Raw genomic sequence first — 14,995 nt, 5'->3', positions numbered from 1 at the left:
AAACACATGGCTAATCTGCATAAACGCGAAGCCACACCGCCCCTGCCAGGAAGGTTAGTGCTCGTAATCTCTGGCCATGAAGCTGGCTGCCTGGGAGGACTTGGACTGGCGCCTGATAACCCAGAAAGAGCCGAGAGAACAGATGGGTAAGGACCCCGGCAGAAAACAGCCCCGGGTCACGTGACTCGCCACATGGCCCCGCCAGCACAAACTATTGTCTGGCTGCGGAGCTCCCATACAAAGGCACCCGGCCTCGGCTTCCTGTGATCACAGGGACAGGCGGCAGCTGTTGATCCAGTTCCCGTTCAGGACCCTCCCCTGTTGAGGGGCATTCCAGCCAGGGACAAATATAAAAGGTAAGGCCTCTCCCAATCAACGCTTTCAGCTTCCCCCAAGCTCCACGTGGCTCCACTGGGATCCCAGGATGGACAGAATAGACTCCCCTAAAAAGAATCACCCTTTATACCCTGGTACACTGCAGCTAACCAGAATAAATCATTCTCATTGTGCCCTCTTCCCCAGCCACACAGACTCTGTATCCAAAGCCTCCTCATTCTCTTCTTACTCTTCCAGTATCTCATAGCTTTGAAAATTGGTCAAGGACCCCTACCTGAACTGAAGAGAAACTGCCCAGAAACCTGCTTGTTTAGTTCCATCCCCACACTCTGCCTCTTAAAATAAAGAGACTCCCTTCATTCTGTTTTGGATTTTAAACAGTCAGGTTTCCCTACTGTTTATGACCTAGGACAACAATAAGACATTCCTTAACCTCCTATCTGGTCTCACGAGAGACATTATTTAAGATTTTCTGAAGCTAAACTGATGATAGGAAAAGAAAAATACCTCTTCAGACATACCAACACTTGACCTAGGAAATTAAATCCACTAAGCCCAAGATTCTTATCCTTCTTAACCTAAGAATCATACCCCAAATTTTCTACAAGAGATAGAAAACATTCTAGTGCTAGTTCATCCAACTACTAAATGAACTGGTCATCTGCCTATGGTGAGACTAGTATATACAACAACTACCTCTCCAAAGAGATTTTTTTTTAAAGATTTTATTTATTTATTTGACACAGAGTGACCCAGGTGCCCCTCTCCAAAGAGATTTAAAAAAAAAAAAAAAACTTTCAAAATTCTGTTAAGTGTCCAAATAGAATATAAATTCAGAAATCCAAACTCAGGACACCTGGATGGCGCAGTTGTTAAGCTTCTGCCTTCAGCTCAGGTCATGATCCTGGGGTCCTGGTATAGAACCCCGCATTGGGCTCCCTGCTCAGTGGACAGCCTGCTTCTCTCTCTCCCACTCCCCCTGCCTGTGGTCCCTCTCTCCATCTCCGTCAAATAAATAAATAAAATCTTAAAAAAAAGAAAAGAAGGTGTTAAAAATCCAAACTCAGGGGTGCCTAGGTGGCTCAATCAGTTAAGTGTCTGCCTTTGGCTTGGGTCATGACTCGAGTCCTGCATTGGGCTCCCGGGCTCCCTGCTCATCGGGGAATCTGTTTCTCCCTCTCCCTCTGACCACTTGTGCTCTCTCTCAAATACATACGTACATACATACAATCTTTAAAAAAAAAACCCAAATTCAATGAAAAGTTCTATCAACCCTACTCTGTTTACAGAAATAGTTCTAGGAGATTAGGGCACGTTCCTTTCTGCAGACTAAGAACTCATTTCACAGCCACCACCTGAAGCACCAGCCTGACCAAACGTCTAGGAAGGGCTACAACCAGACATCAGACTTGATCTTCCAATCCATACTCTGTCTCTAAAAGTGACAGAGAACAAGGGGCTTCTCTCCCTGGCTCAGAGATTGTAGGCTACTGTGCTCCCTCCTTCTAGGTCAGATGATCACAGAAAACTTATGAAGGGTAGAAAAGAGACCAAAGGGGTAAGAGTCACTGAATCATCCAGCAAAACTCAAACAGATTATGAGAGCCAACTGTAATAACCACCTCACAGCTGTCCACCCAGAAGAGGCATGCCAGAAAAACCACAACCAGGTGGCTGTATTTTATTTCTTCTTTGGTTCCAGAAAGAGCCCTTCAAATAGTGCAGCAACAGCACCAAACTAATGAACAACAAACTATGAGTCCTTCTTAACCAGCACACTTTCATTAGCCACCTTTCACAAAGAAAATGCTCTTCCGAAAATGATGAGGAGCACTTTTTTCAAAGACCAAATTTAGCTAACCAATCTCTCCCATTTCTAACGAATTACCAAAGCCTCTGAGGAAACCACACAACTTCTTGAGAAAGAATTCCTCGGTAGGTACTGCTTCAATCCCAGGTTTTAAAAAGTTAAGTCCCCAAGAAGATGATTAAACAGGAACTGAAATGCCATTTGATAAAATTAAACATCCCCTCCTTAACAACTTTTTAATCTCAAGAATAAGGCAGCAGCATAACATGGTGTAAAGTACTAGACTGAGAAGACACTTGGGTTCCCATCCCAGCTCTCTGACCAGTTCCCTGGGGTGGGCTAGGGTTGGGGGGGATGGGCAAAGCACTAGCCAGGTTGTACCTTAACGTCCTCAGCAACACAATGGAATCCAGCCCTCCAGATTAGAATAGCAGCTCTGGGAGAGGGCCAGGAATCTCCTTAGGCAATTCTCCTGTCAAGTCTGGGAGCATTCGGGCTACAATGCCCTCTTTCCCAAACTCCTCCCATCTCTAGTACCAAGTGACTCTAGAGCTGAGATGCATGTTCAGTTTTCCTTAGCCAAACAATGGTCTTTAGAGGGCAGTGCCTGGCCAATAGAGAAACCACCAGGAATGCACCTCAGACTCCCAGATTCCTAAATAAGCAGCAGTCTCAGTCAAAACCAAGCTTTCCGAAATTCATATACTGAGTCCCTGCGTTGTCTTGTTCACCTAAACACGGATCACTAACATACTATATACTTATGCTGCTCACATTCTGTATTCCAGGACAGTGAAGATGTGTGTGTAAAGCAACTTTCCTTCTTTAAAAGTAGGAAAGGAAAGGGGACTGTGGAAGAGAAAGTGAAATTCTAGAGGCCTTGTTAATTCCTAACCTCCTTCATGCAGAGGAAATGCTTTGGCCCTGGGTGGCCAGTCCTACACAATGGTTAAGAGCTCTGCCCTTGCAAGGCCTTCAACTTCTCTGTCCCTCAGTTTCTGCATCAAGAGAGCAGAGACAATAGTAGTAGCACCATCGGGGCTGAATGAACGACTTAATACATTAAAACAAGACCCTCTTCTTCAAACCAACTGGACATGCTGCGGCCTCACCAACCTCTCCACCAGAAATACACTTTCTTCCTTCCAGTATTAGTATAGCTCTCTTCCACATCAAACAACACTTTAACGTGGCCTTCCCGGGTAAACCCATCCAGTATCTCAATCCTGCACAGCTCTTAGACCTGGTCCCTGATTAACTGTTCTCCCAAGCATGTATCATTAGAATACTCTATGGTTTACTATTTACCTTGTTTAATGTCTGTATCTTAGACTAAAATATATAAGCTCGTGGGTATATGTCTAGAGATACTAGAAGTATAAAGTGTGTTTCATTGACTGTTATATCCTCTACACCCAAAATGTTAGCTATTATCATCCTGCACAAGTCCCAGATTTCTAGAAACAAAGCTTACCAACTAGAACACTTAAGGTCTGGTCCTATACACTCAAGACCAGAAACCCAAAGTGGTCAATTAGAGGTCAGCTAACAAATAAACTAAGGTTATGCTTTTTAAAAAAAGAGGGAAAAAAGCACAGGCTTTGATACTACATTGAGCAAGTCACTTCCCTTGCACCAGAATCATCTGTAAAACAGGGGGATTAAAAACTGTCTAACAAAGATATAAGACAATTGAAATGATTAAATATGTGAAATGCTTGTTAAACATACAGGTTCATAAACTACACATACAGACTTTACTTTCCTTTACCCTCAATGAGAGAAAAAGCAGAATGGGTTGTAAGCAGTTTCAAACAACCTGCTTAAAAATCAAGAACACCACAAGTCAGACATCGAAAGGGTTGCTCAGTCCAGTTTTCAAGCTCTATCTACTTTCAGTCTGTTCTCCCAAAGGAATCCCAAGGAATCTCCTCCCAAGAATCCTGACAGTAAAGCCCAATAGTTTTCAACCAGAACAATACTAATCCCCTGAGAAGTGTTTGGAAATAAATGTATTAGAGTGCCTTTTTTGTTGGTTGTTTTTTTTGTTGTTGTTGTTGTTGTTGTTTTTTTTTGTTGTTATCACATCAACTCTGTGGTGCTACTGGCATTTATTACCTGGGGAGCAGGATGCCAAATGTCCTGCAATGCATCTCCACACAAAGAAGAGCCTCGATGAGAAACAATGGACTCTAGCCCATTACAAGTCCAATCTTAGATGGAGAATTTCCTGTAACACTTGACCCTGGAGCAGTGAAGGGAAAGGGAATCAGAACTGACCAGTACCCATCCCAAGAGCCCAGCATTACAAAGCCACCCAGTAGCCAAGGTAATCATATATAAAATTTACTTTAAAAAATAGTCAGAAGATAATTTACTGAAGGTCGTACTTCTCCTCCAGCGCATTTATTACAACTTCATAATGGTTATTTGTAATTACTTACTTACATCTTTCCCCACTAGAAAGTACTCCACGGAAGCAGAAATTATGAATCCTATGTTCACAACACAGTAACTGATACATTGTAGAAGCTCAGTAAGTATTTGTTGCATTACTGTAAGCAACCTGCAAATGGAAGGTAGGTACTCACAGGTTTTCCAAAAAAAAAAGTTCTGCCATAGACTTCTTACATTGGCAAGTAAGTCCATAACAGGATTGGGCAATTAAGTGAGCTAAAAAGTTATTATCCCCCCAAATTCCTGAGAAATGGGGAATAGGATCAAAGTCTAGGAAATCCTGATGGTATGCAAGAAAGACAGGTTGGGATGTCGCATCCCAGTACTGCGCTCGATAATTAAAAACAATGTACAGACCTTGCTACCCACATGAGGTGATCTGGGTTGACACCAGGAAAAGGTACTTCCTCCCACAAACCATTCTTTGGTGTTTCTATTAGGAAAAGGACCTTAGTGTGGATGGACCACAAGCCCTACGGAGTGGCACGGTTTTTAAGACAGTTTCTGCCCTGCTTACTTGTCCCTTATCATGAAGTGATACAGTACACGTAAGGAATACAAAAAGAGTCAAGGGTCATGTAACCTTACAAACACAGCTTCACCCAGGAGGGCACATAGCAACTTTTCAATAAAGACAACACTTCTAAATCATGCTTACTTCTTCTGACCTAGTTTCTGAAATATTCTTCCTTCTTCCATATTAAACTGCTTTGCAGATAACTGCTTAAAAACAAACAAAAAAGGCAAAGGCAAAAACTGCTCATAGTCGCAAAACTTTTAAGGCCTCATTTGCTTTCTCTTTAAGAAGCTCTCATTTTCCCCCACTCCTTTTATTTTATCTGTAATTCCAAACTTGGACTGGTCTTGCATGGGTTATATAAAAAGATCCTAAATTTCTCTAAGTGCACAGTTCTACATCCTGCCAAAATTTCTCCTTCTGTACTAAAAAAGGTATCTGTGACACATCACTGAGCTGTAGGAACTTGATTTACATGCAGTCGGAGATTCCGTTTGTCATCAATCCAATCAAGTCCTGTAAAGACACTGTGAAGCAGCAATGCCACTGTTTTTAATTCCTAGGGCTGCCTTGGACCACTTTCCAAAAATGCCAGTCTTTCTCCTCGTCCCCCGAAATCCACTCTGAACTCTAACAGGCACAATCAAATAAGTTAAAGAATGGCCCAGGGCACAGCCAACCTTATTAAGATTATAGATGCCTCTTAAATCCTCAGGCTTTTTTTAAGGTCAGCAATTCCCTGAATGAAAAGCCATACAGTCCTGTAAATTCTCCAGTTCTTTTCAAAGCTCCAAAAGCACATTGGTACCAACCTCCTCTACACCACTGTTGACACAAATGTGTACAGGAGACCCTGGCTGGTTCCGTCAGTTACACCAGAAATATGCCTGGGCCAGACCAAAGCTACTAGCTATCTTTTCTGAAGTTTAGTTGTCTCTCCTCTTTATTTGCTATCTCTGGCCAGTATAATCAAATTGAGATGGATACCTGGCAAGCTAAGTTATGCAAATCTAGCTAAAATTTATCTTTTCCTCACCCCCCCCCACCCCCAAGTCTGTTTTCGTTTTAGCTCACACACTCTTTGGAGATTGTCTTATTCAAGGCACACAGAGTTTCCTTTTGGTGAATACGTCTGGGTGGGTGAACCCAGCTATCTCAATCTCATTTTATTTTAACCCAAAATACCATAATGAGACCACATATTGGTCACTTGAGGTTTCATGTAGGGGTTTTAAAGAAGCCGATTCAAAGCTGCACTGGGAAAGCAGAGGATTCAAATCAGACTAGAAAGAAAAACAAAAATGTTACAATCTGTCCTGTACCAACACAACCCCAAAAACAGATTGAGGAAGGCTAAGAAACAGTCTCCAGGCCAAAGGCAATAAAGTAGGAAAGAGAGTAGAAGAGGTAGAGATCATTTAGGAAAACTTCTGCTTGTTAGTTAATTAGACAAAGGCACTTCCTGCCTCTCCTTAGGGCAGGTACCTCCAACTGAGGCACACAGATAGCAGTTGATCTCAAAGTGGTGTAAATTGCATCTCCAATAAATACATTTTACCAGCTCTAGTATGGTAAAATTACTAGGCCTCCATGTGCTCTGCATTCTACCAACAGAGTTAGACATCAAAAGAGGGAATGGAAAAGATAAAAAACAAAAACCAGAGAAAATCAAGCTAGAAGGCAGAGGGATGACAAAGGGAGATTAAAACACACAAGCACACACAAAGAACATAGGACTCCCTACTAAAATTATTTGTCTGTACCCATAAATGTCAAATCACAGATCAAACTGTCAGTACATTGCCTCCTAGAAGCCTTGGCCTTCATGGCAGCCAGGTCACAGTGATCACAGCTTCACTCCTCAGACAGGAGGGAAAAGAGGCCTGGTACAAGGAAACTTGTTTTTAATGGGAACAATACAGAAACCGCATCAGGTTTTCAGAAAGTGCAGGTGTACTAAAACACTAGTTCTACACTATGTCTTTGCATTGTTACTGTTTATTCCTGGACCATTTCTCAAACTTCCACTTCTGTGCCAAGCATAATCATTATTTATCAAGTCATACAACTGGGGACAGGTCTTAGCTCAAAAGTTCGCTTCTCGGAGAGATCTCAACTACTTCAAAGATGGGCAGCTTGTCAGGAGTTGACTTAGAGAAGCTAGGACTTTAAGACAAGGGTCACAAGGAAAGGAATCACAGCAAGACTCTGGCTAGCCACTGAAGGGCTAAGGTGTGAGAGAAGGAGGGAGGTCATTAAGGATGTCCTACTAAGAGACCAGCAGATCACCAAAGGCCCTGTTCTCAGATCAGTTGGCCATCACGAGCAGAAGGGACATCATGGCGTTTATTTTTTTATTTTATTTTATTTTCATCATGGCGTTTAATCAAAGCTCCCAAACCTGCCTCAGTGCCATTTTCAAGAATCACTTTCTTAGTCAATTTACTTGCCTGGTCATACCTGCTGACCACCCAGTCACAATCCTAAAATTAACTTTTCCACCTTCATCAAACAATCAGTACCACAGATTCAGATTATCCTCATTCTGCATGTCACCAAAGAGCTAAGAAAAAGAGAACTGGAAGGCAGGGAGTCCCTAAGACCTATAAAGAAATAGACCTGCTGGGCGCCTGGGTGGCTCAGTGGGTTAAGCCACTGCCTTCGGCTCAGGTCATGATCTCAGGGTCCTGGGATCGAGTCCCACATCGGGCTCTCTGCTCAGCAGGGGGCCTGCTTCCCTTCCTCTCTCTCTGCCTGCCTCTCTGCCTACTTGTGATCTCTCTCTGTCAAATAAATAAATAAAATCTTAAAAAAAAAAAAAAGAAGAAAGAAAGAAATAGACCTGCTTGGTCACCGGAGTTATCATTACTGCATAGCAGAAGATCCATCTCAAAAGTATTCCTTTCTTTTCCCCAACCCCACGCATTTACCTTTTCTCTTTCCAGTAATTCTCTCACATCTTGGAAGGTCAGATACATGTGAAACATTAGCCTATGGTATAATCTGGAAGGAGTCCCTCCCGTAATTCAGATATACTCTGTAGCACAGCTGACCATAAATGCATAAACCCAGTAGTTCTAACTTGGGTATGCATCACGACTGCCTGGAGCACTTGTTAAAACACGGTGCTAGAGTTCTGGATTCAGCAGGTCTGGATAAGTATTTGCATTCCTTTCTTTCTTTCAAGTAGGCTCCATACCCAGCATGGAGCCCAATGTGGGGCTTGAACTCATGACCCTGAGATCAAGACCCAAGCTGAAATCAAGAGCTGGACAGTTAACTGACTGAACTACCCAGGCGCCCCCCTGTTTCTCAACAGGGCCCAGGTAATGCTGATGCTAATGGTTAGGGATCCCACAGAGAACCACTGGACTAATCTCTCAAACCAGAACAACAGATGCGTAATAAAATCTGTTATTTTTTTTAAGCATTAATAAAACTTATATGTAGCTAAGAACTATGGGATAGCTTTTAATTCAGTAAAGACCAAGTGTCCTTAACCATTCCATACTATTCCCCTCTCAAACGGGCCTCTACCAACCAGGAGTCATGTTCAAATTTTATTTTGATAATAGTATCTTCATATATCTTATTAATATTTATTGAAACCTACAAGGTAGATCTTTTCCCTCATTATATAGTTGAGGATACAGATTCAGAGAAGTTAAGTGACCTGCCTAAAGTCACACAGCATAAGGGAACTTTAAACCTTGGTTTTAAAGCTGATTCTGCTATGAAACTTTGTGTGAGGTACTCAATCTTCATGTGTTCACTTTCCCCGAGTGGAAATTAAGATCATAAACCTTGCCTTTCCTGCAAGTGCTCCAAGTCATAGAAAGTAAAATCAATCTGCAAATACTCTCATAAGGCAAGTTGCTCTTACTTAGATCAAAGTGAAGGAGACTATCTTTGAGCCTCAATCCACCCCTATCCTCACTCCTCTCAAAGGTCCCTCCCAAAAAGAAAAGTGGCCTGATGACCAAATGCCACCAATTCTTCGCATTGGGAATCACATGGCCATTCATGAGAAACTTAAAATTCTAGATGGACAGAAATCTAGGCATAATGTAAAACTGTAACTAAAGGCTTTTCAGTCTTTCATCCCATTTAAGAGTCCCAGGCTACTGCAAAAATAATGTCCCAATAAGCCTTAGTGCTTGAATGCTTGAATAATTTATTTTGAAGAAGCAAATTTAGTATTTTAAAATGTTATGGTGCTCAAGAATCAGACAAACCTTGATTCATATCAGAACTCTACCTTTTACTAGCTTTTTGCCCTAGGGCAAATTTCTCATTTTTACTCTATTTCCTCATCTGTAAAGTGGGAGGAGTAACAACAGAACCCACCTCTCATGGTTTTGAAGATTAAATAAGTAAATTCATAGAAAGACCCAGCACAGAGATTGGCACATGGTAAGTATGCAAATGCATGGCTGTTAACAGTAACACTCACCCTCAGTATCCCATCATTTGAAAATTGGAATTTCAGTGAGATTCTCAGCCTATCCCTAGCCCAGGACAAAGTTATGGATCAACTACCTATATAGAATTGCTCCCCAAATCTTTTATAGTAGAGCTATCTTTGGCAGCCAGATTCCCAAACAGGTAAAAAGTTTACTTTTTACATCTACTACTGCTGGAGCAACCGAAGAACTCCATCACCTGAGGATTGGAACAGAGAGAGCAATCCATACGCACCAGACCAGACACAGTAGCAAAGAGCAACTAATTCCCAGCATTTCTGCTTAGGTGACTTGTTCACTAAGGACAAGAGAAAGCCATAAGAAGGTCCACTCAGAAGGAGGGGGAAATCACTGTGCAAGAAGAGCCAAACACGCATTTGTTTCCTCTAAGGGGAAGCACTCAGCACTATGTAGCCTTTAATCATCTACCATGTGGCTGAACTCACACTCTGCTTAAAGTCAAAGTATACCAGGCCTAAGTCAGTTGAGAGCAAACAGCTGGACCCAGATGCACTCATGCCCAACAAGCAAGTTGTGACCTCAAGGAAAACAGGAGGCAAAATAAAAAACACCACGCACACAGCAAATGGGTTTTTAAATGACTGATATCACACCAGCCCCTCAACTCCCCTGCTGCCGTCATGCTGGTGCTAGATCTTGAGCAGGGAGTTCCTTTTAACAGAGATGTCTATAAACAAGCAAGCTGAAAGCTAACAAGTTTAAGAGGGAAAAAGCATACAAAAATCTTGGCTGCTGGTGATGAGCCACAGAAAATCATGAATGTGCCCGTGCCAAGGGAGGAGGAAGTCTAATATCTAACATTGCAGACTTGGGAACCCAGAAGCAACGAAGCCATAAGGAAGCCCAAATGCAAAAGAGGAAAAAAAGCACATGGCACATTTCCTCTTCATATGGGTGGCAATTTAAGCAGCACTCTGGGCCTGCAGAGCACATAGCCCCGGTGCCCAAAGCCCCTTAGTATTTCATATCAACATTAGCTTCCTGGAGGGTGACAAAAATCTGTCCTGGATTACTGGGTGATTTCTAATATGTACCATAACCAACACTAAGTCAACATTTTAGGGATCAAATTTCCTACTCTGCAGCGTGTTGGAATGCATTCTTGGCATTGGACCTCTTACTGCAGCACACCCTTGGAATATGCAGAAGCCATTGGGAAATAAAGACTCAACCTGTCCCAAGATCATCTTCTGGCATACACACATGACTAGCAAAAACACATGAAAGTTCACTCAGATGTCCCTTAACATTTAATAAAAACTAAACCCATCCCATTTGAATGGGGAGGGGGAGGAACAATTTCGGGAAGAATATTCAAGGTTGCTAAGTCAACATTCACCCTAACCTGGATTCCTCTAAAACCCAGACAGCCTAAGGAGTTCATCTTAGGCCCTTACTGCCCTGCTATCCATCGCAGATGAGCCACCGAGCCTCAATTCTGAGTTCCTGGAAACTCGCTTTGCAAAATGCCAGAATGGCAAGGCAAAACAAGTTGGGAAAGAGATTTCTAGACTAGAATCTGTACTCAGGACTCTATACTTTTGTATACTGCAACAGTGTAACCTAGCCTTCTCTTCCAGGTGAACGCACCACACCATAGCAGCCTGGCACTGGACTCTCCAGGCATCTTCAGTGGTTAAGCATCCACTTACAGCCCTTGAAAAGTACCAGAAATCATGTGTGGTCCAACTGCATATGGACCAGCAGGTAGAGAGAAACAAGAATCATTGCCATTTCAGAGGTTCCCATAGGAATAAGCATGTGTTTGCAGCATTTATGAGCTTTTTGGCCATAGCCAACCTAATCAAGAACAATATTAAAGGCCATTTCTCTGAACAGATGGGCAAACTGCACATGTGCTGCCTTACCCACCCATCAACCCTCAATATAAGGTCTGATCCAAGCAACTTAGCTTCAGCACAGCTCCCAACTCTTTAGAAATAGCAGCAGCCTAAGTGTCTGGACAGGTACTTCATGGCTCTCTTTTTAAGAAAAGTCGATTAGCTCTGCCAAGAAAGGGAAAAAACCTAAGCTCTCCAACCAAAGTTGAACCACTGTCACTGCAGAGTTGTCCAGGGCACACAACTCTGAAGGTGACACAACCTTCGAAACCCAAAATTACTAAAAAAGAGCCCCTGAAACTGGCCAAGAACTTGGCAGGTTGTACTAAAGGCCCCACATAACCACAAGAACCACTAAGACCCTGGAGCCACTCTCTTTCATGGAATTTTATAGTGACAGTCCCAATTCTCAAAGTCACCAGAATGAAGCAACTACAGGTCTGGAGATGGTTGTGTAACATGGATCCTATAGAGCCTGTGGCACTCAGAGTAGAATTATGAAAAAGCAAATTAGTATTTTAACTTTCCCCTCTTGAACATTAAGTTTCACGATTCACTGCCTCCGAAAAACTGTCCCAGGTTAACCCTGCCCAACTCTGACTGCTCCTTATTCTTGAATCCTTCAGCCCACACACTTTGTTTGGTCTATACCCATTTACAAAACACTGCTTTGCAAGTTTTCCAGATGTGTGCACATAAGCATGCTTTGCCAAGAAAATGAAATTCCTCTGAAGCAGATACTGTCTCTTTTAAGTCCCTTCCTAGTATCTAACTGGCGTGTTCACAAAGGGCTATTTCCTACTCCCATCTGAACCTCCAAATCCCGGAGCCAGAAATCATACTCTCGGTAACAAGTCTGATGGTCTAATACCCTTATCACCATGACACTGAGAAAGGCCTGTGCAACCAATGTCCGTGTCAACCTAAATTTTTGTATTTTGTTTTAGAACAAGCTGATGGCCTTTGGTAAGTCAGCGGAACCTAAAAATTATGGCCAGGGCCATAATGATATTCATATTCCCTACTACTATGCTAAGTCAAACAGGCACTTCCAGGACTCTGGTCTATAAAAACACTTCTTGTGAAGAAAACTGGTGTCAGAGTCAGTGGATTTTGTTTAAAAAGAGACTTTGAGGAGATAAATCTGGTCATCTCACAAGGCTACCAAAGCAGAATACTACAGGCACACAGCTGAAATACTTCTAAAATATTTCTTCCTCCACAAAAAGAATGTTTCACTGAAGGAACACAGAAATGTTTTTAATCCTAAAATGGCAAATTCAAAAACAAAGACTGAATCTACCCATATAACCCTTCAGGCAGTATTTAGTGAGTCCCTAAACATTTAGGCCTTGTACTAACCCAGGAACCTGGAAGCATTAATTTGAACATATATATGAAGAATGCACAAGAATCCAGTGAAAACTAGACAAATAAACCCAGCCCATACAGTGGGCTTCTAATCCTGAGAGCCACAGCAAAACAGATGCTGAGGACGACGCTGAAGCTGCAGTATCTTTTTCTCCCCTCTCCTTTCTGGTATTCCAAAAATGCAAACCCAACCCTAAAAACATCTCACCAAACTACAAAACCTTTCCCAAAGAACAAGGCTTTGAAACTCAGTGTCTCATAAACCAAGCTTTTGGAGCACTTACCTCACTATTGAAACTTAGTATCTTCTTTCCAAACTTCTATTTATTTTCACTCTGAAACTGCAATCCATTTTGAACAGGGGCTCCATGTGCCCTGAACTTAGCCTGGAGCCAGGACCATGGAGGCTTTTCTTTCAGGACAGCATCTTTTCACTTCCAATCTCTTTTAGATCTTCTCTCCTTATCTCCACATCTCCACCCCCCCCTTACTACCCCCGTCCCTACCCACATTTCTTTTTCTCCAATGTTACTTATTCCCCCACATGAGAACAGACTAGCATTATCTTTGCTTGAAAACTGTTTATTAATTTGCCTGTCAAACATTCTATAGAGCCGTTTACATCTTACTACAGAAACCTCCTGGGTACATATTGACAGCTCAGCAAGTATTTACACAAAGCTCTGAAACATTTGGTTCCTTCAGAGAGGAAGAAGCTGCTGTGTCAAGCAGAGAATGATCAAACACCTTTTCCTCTACCTTTTCCCCTCTTTCATAAAGGGAAGCTTCCTTTTAGCATACTTCGAATATGCCTAAATTATCCTTCTAAACTACTAAGCCAGGAGGAGAAAGAAAGGAAATTCAGGTGTGCTGGAGAAGAGAGAGAACAGCATTTCCAGCATTTGGAAATCACACCATGTAGCTTAAAAAACCAAACGTATGAGAAAAGGGCAACAGGCCTATGAAATTGACCCTGAAATGCTTGGCTTTTCCTGTTCCAGTCTCAGGAACGTTTGCTCCTCTCAGCAAAACTTACAGGACAAGTTCAGGCACTCAGATTACAACCAACTGCCCAAACCAGACCTAGACCTGCCCAAACACCCAAAGAGTCTGGAAAACTTAAAGAGACCTCTCCCACCTTCCTAACCTCCCCCCACCCCACAAAAGAAGCAGAGTGTTAATGTTATGAATATCTATTCCCTACCCCACCCTGAATCTATTCCCCAAATCCCCTCTTATAGATTTTGAAGCAACTATTTTTCAAGTCTTGCTTTAATGAAGTCTGCCCAATTTTTCCATTAATGTTTAGTGTTTTAACCACCAGCCAGGTAGAATGATTAATGACAAAGTTTCAAAGCAAAATAGTTTGGTAGGGCTTTTTCTGTAAAGGGCCACAGATCATCGTGGTACCCAACTGTTCAGAGCTTGCTCCTGTAAATCCTCAGGAGGAAACAGCCTTGAGTTCTTCAGGCCCAAGGGAAGAAAGACAGTATCAAGACCCCTACCGGTACATGTATAGGAAAAAGTTGCCGTCATGGTAAGTCAGGTACGAAAGCACAGCCCAATGTGTAGCATCAGAGAAGGCGGCCACGCAATCCACCAATTTCACTTTACTGATGAAGAGACAACATCAACGGCTTGCCCCAAATCACACAGCTTAATCTAGAACTGAATGTGGAATCAAAGCCTCTTGCTCCTGAGCCTTGTGCTCTTTACCCCCCACCACTATGTCACACACAACTCTGTGCATCAATAATAATGATCAATCTAAACAAGGAGAAACCCAGAGATAAAAGCCATGGGAATCAGGACTCCATTTTAGAGACTGAGGTATCCCAGTTCACTGGCAGGAAAGAACAGTTCAGTGCCAATTTATTTTGAATACCATATTTTAACCATATATTTGCTCAGTTCGGTGGCTTCTAGAATTCTATAATACAACCTTGGGAAGTGGGTGTTGGGAATGGGCCTGACCATACTCTGTTAGCCTCTTTCCACATTTTCAAAAGTTCACTAACTTCGTTGCTAAAGCCTACTGTAGACCTCACACCCTGAAGGAATCAATCCAACAGATGAATGTTTAATGCAACCCAAGACATCTTATTACAGCAGGTGCCACTTGTCATGGTTACTCTGTGTCACACACAAAGGAAAGAAACCTTGAAAAGTCCTTACAGGG

At 42.4% G+C, this 14,995-nt stretch overlaps 1 protein-coding gene across 4 annotated transcripts in view; it reads right to left on the bottom strand.

The window, feature by feature from the left end:
- Window positions 1–14,995, bottom strand: part of ARID1A (AT-rich interaction domain 1A) — a 69,676-nt gene that overhangs the window by 49,752 nt on the left and 4,929 nt on the right. Inside the window, exon 1 of one of the 4 annotated variants that reach the window (XM_044237513.1) lies at window positions 4,265–4,576. The exons of the other annotated variants lie outside the window; for them this stretch is intronic. The gene's annotated coding sequence lies outside the window, so the exon portion shown is untranslated. Of the gene's footprint in view, window positions 1–4,264; window positions 4,577–14,995 lie in introns of those variants that run through there. 4 annotated transcript variants of the gene reach the window in all.

This window comes from Neovison vison, chromosome 2 (assembly GCF_020171115.1).
Source record: "Neovison vison isolate M4711 chromosome 2, ASM_NN_V1, whole genome shotgun sequence".
Taxonomy (NCBI): domain Eukaryota; kingdom Metazoa; phylum Chordata; class Mammalia; order Carnivora; family Mustelidae; genus Neogale; species Neogale vison.
Note: the sequence above shows the minus strand (reverse complement) of the source record. Positions and strands in the feature narration are given on the sequence as shown.